The following is a 15826-nucleotide window of genomic DNA, read 5'->3' on the forward strand; positions in this document are numbered from 1 at the left end:
GGAAAGGGGAGGAGGGTTGGGATGAAGAATTTTGGGGCGAGGAGTTGGCAAATCCTAAACTGGGTTTAGACCTGACCTAGACTTGTTTCCCCCAGGACACCTCCTGAGGTTACCCAGATTAATCACACATTTCATTTCCAAGGGTCTTTAACATGAAAACCTTCAAGCTAAGCATCACAAAAAGTGACCCTAAAGATCAGAGGCACCAAGCAGGAGCTTGTGCTGATGTCCTTCAGCCTTGCTCTGGAAGGACCGTGTCAGTGCAGTGAAGGATTACGGACATGCATAAAACAGATTAGACAGTCTCATGGAAGAAAATCCATCCAGGTTTATTACCCACGGGGATCCATTATTTCAGGTGGGAAATGCCAAGCCTGAGGTCTGCGGGAGCAGGTGGAGTACACAGCAAAGCAGACTCAATACCTTCACCCTTCCTGTGCCCTTTTCTTGCTGCTATCAGCAGTGGGACAGCAGGCTGGAGGGATGTTTGGCTTTGCTCCCTGCAAAGCTCTCTTCTTTGAACCTCAAAAGTAAAACCAGTCGGAGATCACTGACTTGATTCACACAAGTGTCTCTCAGATGGGAAAAGCTTTCCGTTGCCTCCAGTCTGGGGCCAGAGCAGTATCAGTGACCATGATGTAGAAGGCACCACATTCTGTATTAAACGGTCACTGCAGCCTTGTTCTCTCTTCTTCTCCTTGCCTGGCCTTTGTTTCTTTTCCAGCCTCTAATGAAGCACAAGGATCCGGAAGGAAGGCATGCCAGGGTGTTGACAGGGAAATGTCCTTCTGATCTCTTCTCTTGAAGGAAGATTTGGAACATTTTAATAGAGTGGATTAAGAACTCGGACACAAAAAGTAACCTGTTCCTCTGTGACGGGTGCTTTAATCTTCTCCCTGAGCTGCTGATAAAGCCTTTCCTTAAAGAAACCTCCTGAACACAAAAGGGAAAATAAAAGAATTGGGAGAACAGACTGAGGGGTGGAAGATGTTGAAAGGCACCCCAAATGAAGCTGCTCGGGCATTAATTGTGTTCTCTTTTCCCAGAGCCTGTTTTCCTCTTTCGTTTCTGATTTTGGATCAATGCTAGAGGCTGCAGAGCTCAACCAAGGAAAGAAAAAGGCCTTTGATTAGACAATCTGAGCGGTAAAACAGGTATTGAGCAAGAAGCGCAGTCAATGAGCTGCTCAATACAACAATTAGAAGGTGAAACTTTTTCCTTCCCTTTCCAAGCATAAACCCACCTCTGCACTGCTGGAAAGAGATGGGTGGGAGGAATTTCCCCCATTCCAGTTCCCACTTGTCCCCTGGACATATTCAATTGCAAAGAATATGACCTGTAATACTGGCCCACTCATAGCACCCAATGCAGCCTGTAAAACCATCGGGCATTTAAAGGGACACTCCTGGTGTTCACAGCAATGGGATTTCTGTGACAATAAGTTAATAAAGAGATGTATTAAAATGCTGCCTGTGCCCCTGGAATATTTCTGATGACAGAATCTTTCCAACACTGCTGGCAATGAGAGTGGTTGCACAGCTGAAGCTTTGCCCAGATGGGGATCCCCGCTGCTCCATGAACATGATGTGTGCTTAAAATCAAAACAAGTTGAGTGGATCGGTCTGATGTGCTCACATGGTAAGTTCATGGATATTTTTCCTGTCTCAATGATTGGAATTGCTATTGTAAAACTGGAACTCTTACAAAATAGTCCCCCTTTCCCAACTATTTTCAAGCATGTGAGCATCCCAGGGTGTTGTGGCTGGGTCAGTTTGGCCATCCCAAATTCCTTCCAGCACCTCCATGGAAGCCAGTGGCACTTGGCAACAGGTCCAGTTAAACACCCTGTGGGTCTTTGCAGACTCATGACTTCAGCCAAATCCTGCAGCATTCATAGAATGGTTTGGGTTGGAAGGGACCTTCAAAGGTCATGCAGCCCAAACCCAATGTTCAGAGCAGTGCTGGTCTCTTGGGCCACATTTTGAGCTGATTTTGGCTCAGAAATGGACCATGCCTACCCCAATCCAAGACAGACCCTGAGCTGCCTTTGCTGTGGTTGTACCAGGAGCAAAGGATATCACTACAGGCGCTCTCTGAATATAGGCAAGCAGAAGGCATGTGTAAGTCAACTCTTCTGCCTACCAGGCAGCACAGATATCAAAGCAGCATGAGTCCCAGGGGGGACTTATTTATTCTTGCTGCTTCACTTTAAGCTTGTCTTTGCTGCCTAGATCTCACAGCAGGAGGGGAACTGAAGAGTTTCTGCTTCTCTCTCCATCAGTTTCTGATACAGCCATTTATAGCCATGGAGCACGGCAGCCAAGTAGAAGTTGGGTTCATATCTCAGTCGCATCTGGTTCTGTAAGATCAAGTCTCTCAGTTTTGCCCCCTCACCTCTGAGAGGCTGCAGCCATTCCCCACGGTCCCTGAGAGGCTTTTGCTTTCTGCTTTGCCCTCCAAGCATCATCTGCCCTCAAAAGGCTGGGGCAGGAAGGGTTAACCTCCATTTCCCTCACTCCCTAACACACAGAAAGGTACAAAGGCTCCTCTGTGCTGCTGGTTCTCTTGTTTCGCTGTGCAAAGGGAGAATGAAGCCCCCAAACACGCCACAGATAAAAACCTGGCAGGTTTTATAGATCAGATGCGCAAGGAGAAGCAGGAAAATGGAGCAGAGGGCAGGGAGGGAGCAGCCCTCAGCTGGCCCTGCATGCGCTTTCCTGTTCCACTCTTTTCCTATATCCTTTGCTGCTCTATAAACACAGCTAAGACCTTGCACCTTGCAGAGCACTGGGCCTCCTTCCTGGGAAGTGCCTGGTCTTCCTCTGCCACCCAAATACTCCTTCCTATCCCAATGAGTGCTTTATAGGGCAGCTCAGCAGCCAACCAACGTCTTCCTCCCTCGACACCCTGCTTTGTTGCCCTGTTTACCACCACAGATCCACAATACACTCATTTTCTTATGCCCTTTCCCCTTTCCACCAACCCTTGGTAACATCCTGTCCCTCCCCATCTTGCTTTCTGTGCACCATCGTGCCCCAGATTGTCTCTTTTATTTGGGTCTTATTTTTTTCTGATTTGGGAAAAAAGAAAAAAAAGGAAGGAATGAGAGCAGGAACGTTGTGATTTTTGTTTTCAAGCACACATTTTGTTTTGATAAACTGCGTTGTTTTGTCTATGGAAAAAGTATTAACTGCTTACATCTATTTCCTCAAAGACCGCACATGAATATTAAGAGGGATTTATTCCTACAATGGCTTCAGGCAGTTGAGTAATCCATTATAGGCTGTCATATCACACTGTGGTAATGTGAAAAGCTGGGAGTCCCTCCAATAATGTTTATTAGCAATAAAGGCACATTTTCACTTTACATCCCCCCCCCCCACCTTTCCTGTGATAAGTTCATGTACAAAACTATTTATTAGTTTCTTTAAACTGTTGCTTCATTTTAATTATGATGGTGATAATGTTGATTTAAAACAATAAGAGAATTTCACACAAGTGATAGTGACCTGCTTTACTCCATTTATTTCAATATACACTGGGATGCTCAACTGAAAGCCCACAGGACACCTGGATGCTTCATTAGGATGGTATTTCCATCCCTCCCTCCCTTCCTCCAGGTCTTAAGTGGCTCAGTAATTTAGGAGCACACAGGGGTGCGCTATAGGGCATCTTTACTGCTGCAGACCCCTCACCTCCTTTGGACATGGGGTGAAGAGAGGTGGGAGAGTGGGAAAAGGCTTTTCTCCTTTCCCCTTCAACACCAAAGGGATACAACAGTCATTGGGCAGTGAGGGGTCCTCACGTAAGCCTAACATCACCATCCATGTTATCACACGTTATAACTGCTCTGCAGTCATTCCATTTGCCTTCCTCTTGACTTTCCACAGGAGATTTGGACCTTTCTCCCACCTTTCCCATTCTAGTTTGAGCTTTTCCTTGTTTTAACTTGGTGGCAACGTCCGGTCTTCACCCATCAACCAGAACTGGCGCTCAGCAGTCACTTCCATGCCTACCAACACTGAGACACTGCAGAACACCTCCACGTTGCCCTAGGGTGATCCCTCAGAGAGGTGCTTAAGCAGAGAGGATGGGCTCTCAGAACTGCTTTGTTATTTCCCCATGGGGCCAGCCAAGAGTCCAGCAAGGACAGCGGCTGCAGTGACACAGATGCTCATTCCACTGGGACACAAGCCAAGACCAGCTCCTTATTTCACACAAGTCGTTGAGACGCTGCCAGAGGCTAATGAATGGTGGTCAGCAGTGAACTGACCTTCCCCTGAACTCGCAATCCCAAAGTGAACAGCTCCATTTATCCAGAGCCCTCTAATGCCAATCAGCTCGTCTACATTCACCTTCAATCAGATCTGGCTAGGAGGGCAATCTGTTAGTGATTCTGCTGACCTTGGATGGAGTCAGGTACACACGGAAAGCACTCACCTTCATCTCTTGTTTGTCTCTTCAGAGTATACACAAGATACAAGCAGAATATGACCTGCTAACAAACACGTCCTGAAGATGAAGTCCACATCATCCTATATGACAGATTGCTCTTATACTATACTAGGTGTTGTGTCATTGACTGAAACCTATGGGGCAAAAGTTTTCCTCTGGAAAAGCAGACTGTGGTTGAGCCATGTTACAAGGCTCAGGCAGCAGAATAATGGGGTTGTGTGAAGGGTTCATCAGTCCCCACGGGTCACCCAGGGCTTTGCAACCTGTTCAGAGCGACTTTTACTGTGCATGTATGTGGGGAGAAGTTAAAGAATGGGTGGGAGAGGCTTAGGAGCATCATTGTTGTCATCTGCCTTACTCTGACTATATGGGAGTTATTCTTCTTTGTTTTTAGTATGAAGAAATAAAGACCATAAACAACACCATTTACTGGTATATATTTCAGGGTCATTACTCCCTTCCTGACTGACTAGAGTTATCTTTGACTGTTTCTTTCACCACCCCTTGCCTGTTGTTCATTACCCTCCATCTCTCTATGCAGTGTAATAATGCCATCAGGGTTTATCTAGATCATAATTGGTTGCTGCGGAGGCAATCATTGTGTCACAAGTATTGGCATGAATGAATTACAAAGGGGCCATGGAGGTGAGCATTCTTGTTTAAGTGCATCCCCATCCTCTCATTCACACCATGGACGGTCTGCATCTACATGACCATGAATGCTTCCATCCAGTCTCCAGGCAGTTCTCCTAAGGAAGCACTTTATGGACCAGATGGCAGTTTTCAACCTTGCAAATCATACCCAGGTTGCCCTTTTCCTCCTGGGCTGACACTAAAAGCTACCCAAAGCTGGTGAGCAAGAGATCTGCTTTCCTGCCTTTTGTAAAGACTTAATTGAAAGAATATATTGGCTTTGGGTGAACTCCTTTGCCTCAGTATTGAAGTGTGACCAGCTCACACAGATTGGATAGTGTAGAAAGCAGTTGGTTTAGTTCCTCAGGTCATCTTTGAGCATCCATACATTGTGTTGTGGTCGGGATGAGGTGCTGCAGCAGGACCTACCTGTGGGTTTCTGAGGATGAGGGTTATGTACCCCCTGAAAGACTCCTCCGTGGAGGCAGTAGACAGCTTCCTCATGTCCTTGTTCTTCCATGTGAAATTCTGCATCCCCAAAAGTATCTCACATCCACTCCCCTCATCCCAGTACTCTCCATTGGCTCTTCAACCATTGCACTGGTGCCCAGCCCCTGCCAGGTGAAGCCTCTTCATCTTGATTTGCTGGCTGTGGCCAGAAGCCTTGACTGATTAAGGTCAGATGGTACTGCTTCCCCACCCTGTATCCCTGCTGCTGGAATCGCAGGGGCATCAATACACAGCACCCCATCTATTCTCCTTGGATGGTTGCAGAGGATCTCAGTCTGCTGACATATGTGTTAAATCTGGCACAGGTAGGTTCCTCTTGCATCTTCCCCCCCCCCAGTGTGGTGCTCACTGCACTTCCCACTAAGTCCCCAGTCAGGATGTAAGTTGTATTTCTCCCCCTGTAATAACATAATGCAATCCCAGCTTGAACTGGCCACATCGGTTCCTTGTTCAGCACCTTGTTGCTTGCTCTCAACAGCTGAACTTGCCCCCCCAGACCTCAAGAGTAGTCTGAAACCCAAGATGAGGTCCCTGAGTGCCACTGTGGCACATTAGGTTGAAAGGGAAGTAGCGGAGCGAGCTGCTCCTTCAGCCGCCACAAAGGACTCATTAGCCAGCAGCTATTTAGGTAGTGGCACTGCAGCAACTCTCCATTGGAAAAGGCTGATTTGTGGCAGTTCCCTCTCCACACGGAGAGTGCACTGATTGGGAATATAAATACCGTTAATCCCCTGCGCTACTACCAGCAGCTTTGATCATCTTTCCCCATTATCACTCCCTTGCTGTTAATAAAAGTGATAACCATGGGGGAGAAGAGAAAGGGGACTAGACTAATCAGTTTGCAGTTGGTGATGCTGTTAAGTAAGTAAACTGACAGGTTTGGAGACTAGGGAGCTGAGGAAACCCTGGAGAGATGGTGTTAAATAAACACTTTTGTTCACGCAGGTTGGGGAAATGAGACACCCAAAGCAACTTGGCACCAGTGACAGTGCTTCTGGACTGCAAGAGGGAGCCCAAGACCAGATTTCTAGCTGGAGCTTGCTGCAGGGTGTGCTTCTCTTCCATCTAGAGCAGTTGGCTGGGTGGCTTCCAATTCTGTGTTGGTGGGAAGGGGCAGGGAGGGCCCTATGTTTCCAACCAGTAATAGATAGTTGTGGGTTGATACTCCTTCCATCTCCTTCACGTTCACACATGCTCTGAGCTCCCTAGTTACACTGCATCTAGTCTGGCTTCAACTAAGGAAATCATGCCCAGGCTTTGGAAAGACTTTTCTTGGATGGGGAGTGGAGACAACATATTCCTTTACATGGATCCTTAATGACAGCTCAGGCAGACTGGGCAAAACAGATAGTGATTGATAGTATCTGCTGCTGCTGGTTCCTGATGGCGTTTTGGAGAATGGGGAGGATAACTAATTTGCTCAGAATCTCAGCTTTACTTTTGAGAAAGATAATTGAGTCTCTTGCCTTCATATTCACAAGATAAATGTGCTGGAGAATGGCCAATTGTGTCTGATTGTGTCTGCAGAGAGGCTGAGAAGAACTGAAGGCAGGTGTATCACTAGCACAATAGTTACAGACTCTCTTGATAGGCACTTAAGTGGCCCCATTATTAACCTGCAGGACTGAAAGGGCAGAGACATCCAGGAAGTGCAAAGGATCTATTCGAAATGGCACCTCATGCAGGTCTTGAGTGTCTCACTCACATGGTGCATCTGGATATGGAACAGAACATGGGAGAGTATCAACAGCTTTTGGGTTTGGATTGACTGCGGTTGGTAGCAAGGCTGGGAGAGGTATCCAGGGGTACCCAAACCCCAACACTGGGAAATCATGACACATGTCTGACGACCTGGGATGAGGTGAGTGAAGAAGAGTGGAGCAGGGCATCCCCTATTACACTAACACCTCCTGTACTTTCTCATATGTTTGCTTTCCTAGAGAGAAAGGTGGCTTCATTTGGGGTCACATTTTTTCCCATCTTCTGGCATTGAAATACTGTGTAAATAGTGCCTTTGCAGAGACTTGCCTTCTTGCTTTCAGTTTGCTTGCTGTGGCCCATTCAATCCCTACCCTTCCCACTGGGGTTGCTGAAGACTGGAAGTGAGGTTAGAGTGGGATGGTGTAGCCTTTGCTTTTTGCCATGAGACTGCTTGGGCTGAGGTCCACTGCTGGAAACACAGCCAGTCTGGACTGAACATGAGCCAGACAGTGGCTCTGCCTTGTCACGGCAGCATGGGGCTGTGAAAGAACAGCATCCTGCAGCTTGAAGGAGCCATGCCTATGTCCATCCAACAGTGCAAACCCCCATGGCTGGATCAAGGCACCAGCTGGAGTCTGCCCAGTGCTCCTGTTTCTGGCTGCTGCTTCTCAGCCCCATCTACCCAGAGCCCTTCCCCACTGTATTATTGCCACCCTTTCCTAGTGGCATCAAGCCCAGAGCTTTCACAGGAAAGGGCAAACAGGCTGGGACTCATTTTAACAGCAAAAGGGAACTTGCAAGAGCTTCACCAACTTCTGGATGGGGCCAGAAGGTCTTTTTTCCTGCAGCAGCTGGTTGGAGATAGCAAGAGCAAGATTCGCCTGAACCTTTGATAATTAAACTCTCAGCTGCCGAAGAGCTGGCTGCCTGGCTGCCAGATAAATGCTGTTTCCCTTGAATTAGTGTGGAGCCAAAGTGACATCCAATGGCTGGTTAGGCTCATCAAACTGGCTGTTCTCTACACCTATCCCGGGGGATGGAGCCCAGGCGGCCATTTGCCAATGGAAAAAGGCAAGTACAAATTCCAGGCACGTATCATCCTGCTGAATTTATCACATCTGCATCTCAGGTACTTCTAGACTTCCTGATGTCATAATACTCCTTTATACAAGAGCTTTCAGGGAAAGCTCCCAAATATGCATTAGACGGAGATGTAATAAGACAGGTCCTGTATATTAAAGAGCTACTGCCAGCTCAAATTTGGTCCCGAATTTAGGGCTGAAATGAATGAACTATTACAAAGCCTGACACCATCAGAAACATTCTTGTACTATTTATTTTTTGGGCAGGAGTTGGAAGAAAAAATGGTGGGGATGTTATTTCTTTAGGGGAAAGCAAGTGCTCCCTGCAGGGTTCAAAAGCAGGGCTGGAAAGCGACAATCGGAGAGCTAAGCACCAAGCCTTAGCCCCCAAGCTGAGAGGAATGGAAAATGCAAACAGAGAGGTAGAAAGAACAGAGGGCAAATTGGTTTTCAGAAACTCTTCCTGTTTCAGTCATCTCAGGTGCTGCTGGATGCAGAGTCCCAGGAGCGTGGCAGTGATTTTTAAGCTCACAAGGCCCCCTGTGTTCCAGCTGCATGTGTCAGGACAGTGATTTACTATTGCAAGGGCATGGAAGGGAGGGATGCAGTTTGTTAGATGCTGAGCAGGGTCCTTGCTTGCTAAGAAAGGGCACTCTTAAGACAGATGGACAAGGTGAAAGAGTTGCCCGTCACTGAAAAGCGGATACAGACACCAGCAGTGGAGAGGCTGCTCATCCCACAGGGTGATAGGAAAGGAGCAGAGTTCTGTCAGTTCTGTTTAGCATAGAATCACAGAATGATTTGGGTTAAAAAGGACCTTAAGTTCACCCAGTTCCAGCCCCCTACCATGGGCAGGTTTAGGACATGTCTCGAATGAATCTCCTTGCTGGGTCCCGACACTGTGACTCCAAAGAGGCCTCTGACATAGACAAAGCAGGGTGGATGGGTGGGAAAGGGTGAGCTCTGTGGCACAGCCCCTCCAAGGAGCAAGGAGAGGGCTCTGCGCTTGTCATTAAGTGATGGAGGAGGCTGGGTGGGCTGGCAGGAGATGGCTCCTCTCTGCTGTTATTGAACAGCTTCACACCAGGGCTGAACGATCAGCTGGTATTTAAATATTAACTATCAATAAATCAGCTGGAAGCGTGCCCGTCCAATGCCTGATGAATGTGCGATGGTGAGGGCTGCACTCAGGGCCACCAGCGTTGGCAGGCTCCCACTGCTCAGTCCCCCCCATGCCACACACGCACAGATTGAGTGTGAAGGCTGCACATGAACAGATCATGAAGGCTACCTTGTGCTGACCTTCTGTTTGAGAACGAGTAGACAAAAGGCCCCAGTCCCAGCCATTCAGCGCTAAAACACCTATTTCAGCACAAACCACAGGCACCTTGGTGCTGGGAACACCTATTTGTCTGCAAATCAAAACCTGTTCTTTCAAAACCATATGCCGTTGACTGATCAGCCCGATTAGCTGGGCTGCCTTTTGTGAAGGCCAAGCTGGAGGTAAGCGCTTTGATTTGCTTTTAAAGCTGGGGAAGAGTTTCATTCCCAGCAGCAGTCTGCTTGGCCACCAGCACAAAACATTGCAGCTCATGGCTGTGCCATGAGAGCTGATTACACCTTGGCTGACCTGCCTTGACATTTAGATGTTTAGTAGAGCCAGCTCTGTGCTTGTTTGCTTGACCCTATCAGGACCTGGAAGGGCAACTAATGTTGACTAATGTCAAGTAGCTGTGCTGTACAGAAATAGGGTCTCCTGAGACCCCCCCGTTAGCAGCACTCACAATTGTGGCCAGCGAAGCTATAGGTTTTCATTAGCAATAGTGGTTTTAGTAGTGAAGGACTTTGAAAGGGATCCAAAATGAAGTGCAGAGGGTTGGGATGCTTGGCAGGGCTCTTAGAGGAGAAAGACTGGCAGCAGCTGGCATTCAGCATACACCAGGAACTGAAAAAGGCCATTCCTCGATTCCTATATCTCACTTAACTCAGGCAGTCTGTTGGGGTAACAGCAGCACTGCAAAGCAAAGATATTACTAGTAGCAGTAGCACAATAGCTGCCATGTGCAGCATGAGAAATGAACCTAGTCAGTGGATGAACACCCTTGCGAAAGAGCAGAGGTCCAGGCCTCTGCGGCCATGGTGAGCAATTAGCACATGGAGGGCAGCATCGGATCCTGCTCTTCTTTACCTCACTGTTAACATCTGTGGCTTCTTATCACAGCAGAAATGGCTCCACATCCCTGTCGCTTTGTGGCTGCGTGACACCCTGGCATGCGAGACCCTGCATTTACAGCTCAACTTCACTGTTATTCCTGGAGAGATGGATTTTCCCTTGGTGAAAGCAACATAACTCCGAGGGCAGCCAAGAGCTCCCAGGGCTGTGCTGACTTCAGGTGAGCTGCCAGTTCAGTTTGCTGGGGCATTGCTTTTATTCTGTACCTCTAGCATAGTCTCCAAGCGAACCCAGTTTTAAACTCATCCCTGCAGGGGTTGAAATCCCAGCTGCTGATGGTACTACAGGGTTCTTCCAACACAGGCAATATTGAGGGTAACTCCCTCAGGATGCGATGTGCGGTTGTGGGGAAGCTGAGCTGTCCCTTTCCCCTCTTATCAGTCCTCTGCCGAGTGGAGGGATGATGGCTTTATTTCTGCAGGATGGAAAGACACCCATCTGATTTGTCTGGAAAAAACTTCCAGCCAATATAAAGCATGAAGAAATACCCAGAAAACTTGACCTTCTGCCGGGCTGTTCCCTTGGTAACCATCACCTTGCTGTTCTGGTATTCAAAGGCAACTTCTAAACTTTTCAGAGGATATAACAAGGAGCCGCTCAAGCAGGGTCAGCAGGAGCTGGGAAATGAGCTTCCTTTGCTCCTGGGCAGAGGCAGGGAGCCAGGCAAGGGGCAGGATGCTATTCCCTCCTCCAATCACTGTCAGCTCATTTTGGGGAGGTATGAGCATGGCCGAGGTGTTCCCTCCCTTCCCTCCCAATTCCCCTCTCACAGAGCTGGGTTAGAGGATGAAGTCTGGTGTGGGTCAGCTCCTCAGCACCTCCAAGTTAAGCTCAAAGGATGAAACTAACTTAGAGGTGCTGAGGAACATCTAAAGGGTATCCTGCCCATCAGAGTGTGGAGTGGGTATCTCCCAACTCCTAAAAGGGATGCAATGGAAACATCTGGTCTAGATGATTGCCTGGGATCTTCCATGTCATTGGAATATATACACAGCAACCTACAGCTGCCAGTTACTGCTGCCTTGTGTCCTCCATGCATATTAAAAGCACATGCCTGCACAAACCTCTATTCTGTCACTGCAGATATACAATACATAGAAAATGCACTCCTGTATTTATTCATAGGTACATGCTCATTTATCAAAGAGGCAATCTCTGCTGGCATCAATATAATAAAGGGTCTCTCAAAGTAGTACTGCCAGGAGTCCTGTTTCCCCAGGGAATGTAATGCTGCCATGAATATGACAACAAGTCAACATGGGATAATGCTGCATCAGAGGGCAATAATTCCAGGGACACAAAGGGCTGCATAAGTGCAGGTTAAGGGACATAGGAAACAACACAAGTGAGTGACTTCTCTCACCAGCATACAGCTGCACATCAGGTATCCTCTCTGTTCTGTATATGATCAAAGGCAGGCAGGCATGGAGGGGATAAGTGACACTTCCCCTGCCTAGCAACAGGTATTGATAAGCAAGGGAAGTCAAACCTGTATTTGAACCACTCCTGTGTCCTGCCTCCATTCATCATACCGGCTTGGCACCCTCAGGAGCTGGGCTGCTCAGGGCAACCAGACAGGCATGAGCAAGCTCCAAACCAAAACCTGTGTGACCGGGTTTGCTTCCAGATGCAGGTTCAGGCTGGACTCATGTTTGGTGCAGTCCAGTGGTGGTCCCTTGGTCTCTGTTGCTTTCTTCACCTGAGGGAGTGCTGAGGAAGGTGCTAAAGCAGTGATGTGGTTTGTATTCCTCACACAATGAGACTCTTCATACAAGGAGTCAGTGTGATCGTGTGGATCAACAGCACAAACTACTTACTGCCAGCTCCTGCATTTAAAGGAGGCCTCAGATTCCTGCTTAGCTTCACAGAGAGCCTTTATCTTGTTCTTCAGCCCTTCTAATGCTGGGGATGATTTATGGTTTCATGTGGAAAACACACAGAATGCCTGCATTTCCATGTCCATGAGGAAGTCTGCCTCCCATTTGTCACTGAGTTCACCATTTGGGCATCTGCTTGGATGATTATCTCCATCTGACAGTGAGGTATTAGCTGTGGTCTGGGATTGCCTCCTTGTATTCATCCTGTGGTCATAACCATGAGGTTTTCGCTATTTCTTTTTGATTCCTGGGTCTTTGACCAAGCACTGGGTCTTTGTCCAAGCACTAAGTCTTTGTAAACATGCTGATCTCCACACTTCATATATGTGAATGGGAATGACAGTTTGGATTGGGGTTAGTAGGATGTGCAGTTTCTGCCTTGCTCTTCCTGAAGTTTCCTTTTGGGACAGGAAAACCTTTTTTCCATCCCTGGCTATGCTTATATTGCCTTGATGGAGCAAAACTGTTTGGTGGCCTTTGCTGCTGAAGGATATGAGAACCTTGATTGCTGGGGTATTCATCCTGAAGCACCTTTGTGAGGGGGACAGTGCTGCTATTTCCCCCACATTTACAGAGGGGGAACTGACCCTCAGTGAAGCAACACCACAAAGGTTGCATGAGGCAAATGTAACCTGGCTGTCTGTAGGTCATTGCTTTTTGCTGGCTGGATGTCCCTGAGTGCCACATCTACATGTGTCCACCACTGCCCTGGGCATCCTTCTCCAACGCTTGACAACCCTTTCAATGAAGAAATTGTTCCTAATCTCCAGTTTAAACCCCCCTTGGAGCAGTTTGAGGCCGTTTCCTCCCGTTCTATCACTTGTTACTTGTGAAAAATGCAATCAGTGAATTGCATCCTGGCAGGACAGCAGCATCCCAGGGAATGTCGGTGCCACAGAGCGAATGGCACGTGGTCTCAGGAATGCTCTCTGACAGCTGGCTGGCAGGAGAGGCTTTATCCAGATGAGTCTGGAAATCGATATGCACAGCTGATATTGTTGGAAAGCAGAACTGGCACAGGAATAGCTCGCACAGTGGGAATGCAGAGGAATCTTCAGCAAAGGCTTTTATCTACCAAACAATTCAGCTTGGGTGCAGCACGAAAGAGGTGCATGTGCTGAAGCAGGGAGGGGAAAGGGGACTTCTTTTGCCTCTATTTATATACCCAGGAAGCTGCCCTAGCAATAAGTAATTGCAAATAAAAATCACAACATCAAACACAGGAAGGGCAAAGAAAGAGCTGCTCCCCCCCATCATCTCTGGTGCTGGTGTTCGAGATGTCATCTGGATATGAAGCTGAGCCTGTTTCCAGTGCAAGAAGGATGGCAGCCAGTGTATCTTTATCACAATCTCTTTCATGCTCTGGTGAGCTCTGTGCTGCGTGCAGCAGCAGCACAGACAGAGATGCCAACCTGTCTCCAAGCAATCGGAAAGAGTTGGGCTGAAGCCTCAGCTGAGCCTAAGAAGCCCCTTTGGGTGTTTTTCCAGAGTTGGCTGCTGGTTGTTTTCCATCCCCCTCCTGCTCTGTGCTAAGGCATGTGATGGGCACTGCCTTTCCCCGCCTGAAAGGTCACTGATTTTTCATGTGGAAGAGTTATCAGATTCATCGCCTTCTGCAGCTTCTAATGAACAGTATTCTCTTTATCTGCTTCCCGGCAACCTCAGCGCCGGTGTCAGAGCTTGGAAGGGAAGATTGAAAGCACAGTTCAGTTTTAACACTGGAGAAACAGTCTCATGCTCTGGGGTGTTGCTCATGGTCAGGATGCCAGAAGCCTGTTGTGCTGCTGTGGTGACCCTCTGTAGCCTGCTCCTCTGGACTAAGGGAATGGACACTGATCCACAGCACCATTAAACCATTTTCCTTCCTTGTTTTGATCAGAAGAAGGAAATGGCAATGGGCAGAGCTCCCTTCTAGCCCGCTTCTAACACAGCAGTTCACCTTAGTGAGGTTTAAAAGAGAGGATGAGTGAGATGGCTCAGTGCGAAGTGAATCCAACTATGAAAAGAAATGACATTCCCTAAGAGTGAGCTGGGACCTGTCCCTCTTTCCTCAACAGGAGGTTTCCCCCAAGCATGTCAGAATTTTACCCCACTTCATCACTGTTAAACTGCTCTGGTTTTGGGGAAACTGGAATCAGTGAGAACTATGAAGAAGAAGAAAGACTCACAAGAAGAGCTGGCGAATGCCATGTTCTCAGACAACACACTGTACATCGGGCCCTGAGTGGAGAAATACTCCCTGTGAACCCAGTGCTGAACAGAGAGCTGGGATGCAGGTATGCGATCCTGAGTCCTTTTGTTTAACCTGAAGAGCACTGATCTCTCTTTCTGCTGTTCCCCATCTGTGATTAGTCAATAATAGGAGGAGAGATTAACTAGAAACTTGTGTAAGGTTTTCTTCATCTTTCACCCTCCTGATTTCTGCCCCTGAATCTCTCTTATGGTCCCCACATCCTGGCCTTCGAATACAATGTGTTTGCTCCACAGAGGAGCTCCTCTGAGCAGATTGCATTATGGATGGAATAGGATACGTAGAGGAAGGGAGGCAGAGCAAAGGGGGAGCAGTGCGGAAGGAGAATGAGTTGACAAGGAGAAGTATGTGGAAGAGCACATGGGACTTTGGTTGAAAAGTAGTTCATCCCTTCTCAGCCCATTAATAAGTTAATAACTTATCAGAGATTAACTTAACACCTTGAGGCACAGAAGACATTGCCTTGTTCTCACATTAGCTTGGCTCTATTGTAATTCCTTTATCTTACCTTTCTTCCCCCCTCAGCTATTGCATACTCACCTGGGGCCACACTAGTATAACAGCATAAGATTCAATTACAAAAGACTACAATAAGAGTGCAGAATTCTCTTCCTGACATGCTGAATCAGTGCTCAGAAGCATTAATTATTGAGTGGATAGCAGAATTTAGTATTTCTTATTTTAAGTCGCAGTGGAAAAATGAAAAACCCCCTTTGGCATCTCCTGTGCATGGAGCAGTGATGCTCGAATGCAGGGTGTGCTTGGCTCTTGAGGCAAGGCACAGGCAGAAGGAACAGGGACAGGAGGAGCCAAGAGAAGATGGGGTGTTAAGAAGGAAAGGAGGGGATGAAGGGGAAGGAGTGCCAAGCTGGCATGGTACCCTTCTGAGGAAGGAGCACCCCAGGCGTGTTTGGCTCTTTCTATTTGCTTGGTCTAAGAACAAGGCCTTTTATCACAAAGGAGAGCAGGGAGCCCATGTGGGGGAAAGATAAAGGTCTGACCACTGGGTCTCTGCTTTGCCTGGATAGGGAATATCCTTATCAGCCCATTTGATGTCTTCCTGAGAGCCCCAGCATTGTGTCCA

Source organism: Neopsephotus bourkii, unplaced genomic scaffold (genome assembly GCF_033783945.1).
Source record: "Neopsephotus bourkii isolate Nb327-2 ecotype Australia unplaced genomic scaffold, CSIRO-AGI_Nbou_v1 NB_887, whole genome shotgun sequence".
Classification (NCBI taxonomy): domain Eukaryota; kingdom Metazoa; phylum Chordata; class Aves; order Psittaciformes; family Psittacidae; genus Neopsephotus; species Neopsephotus bourkii.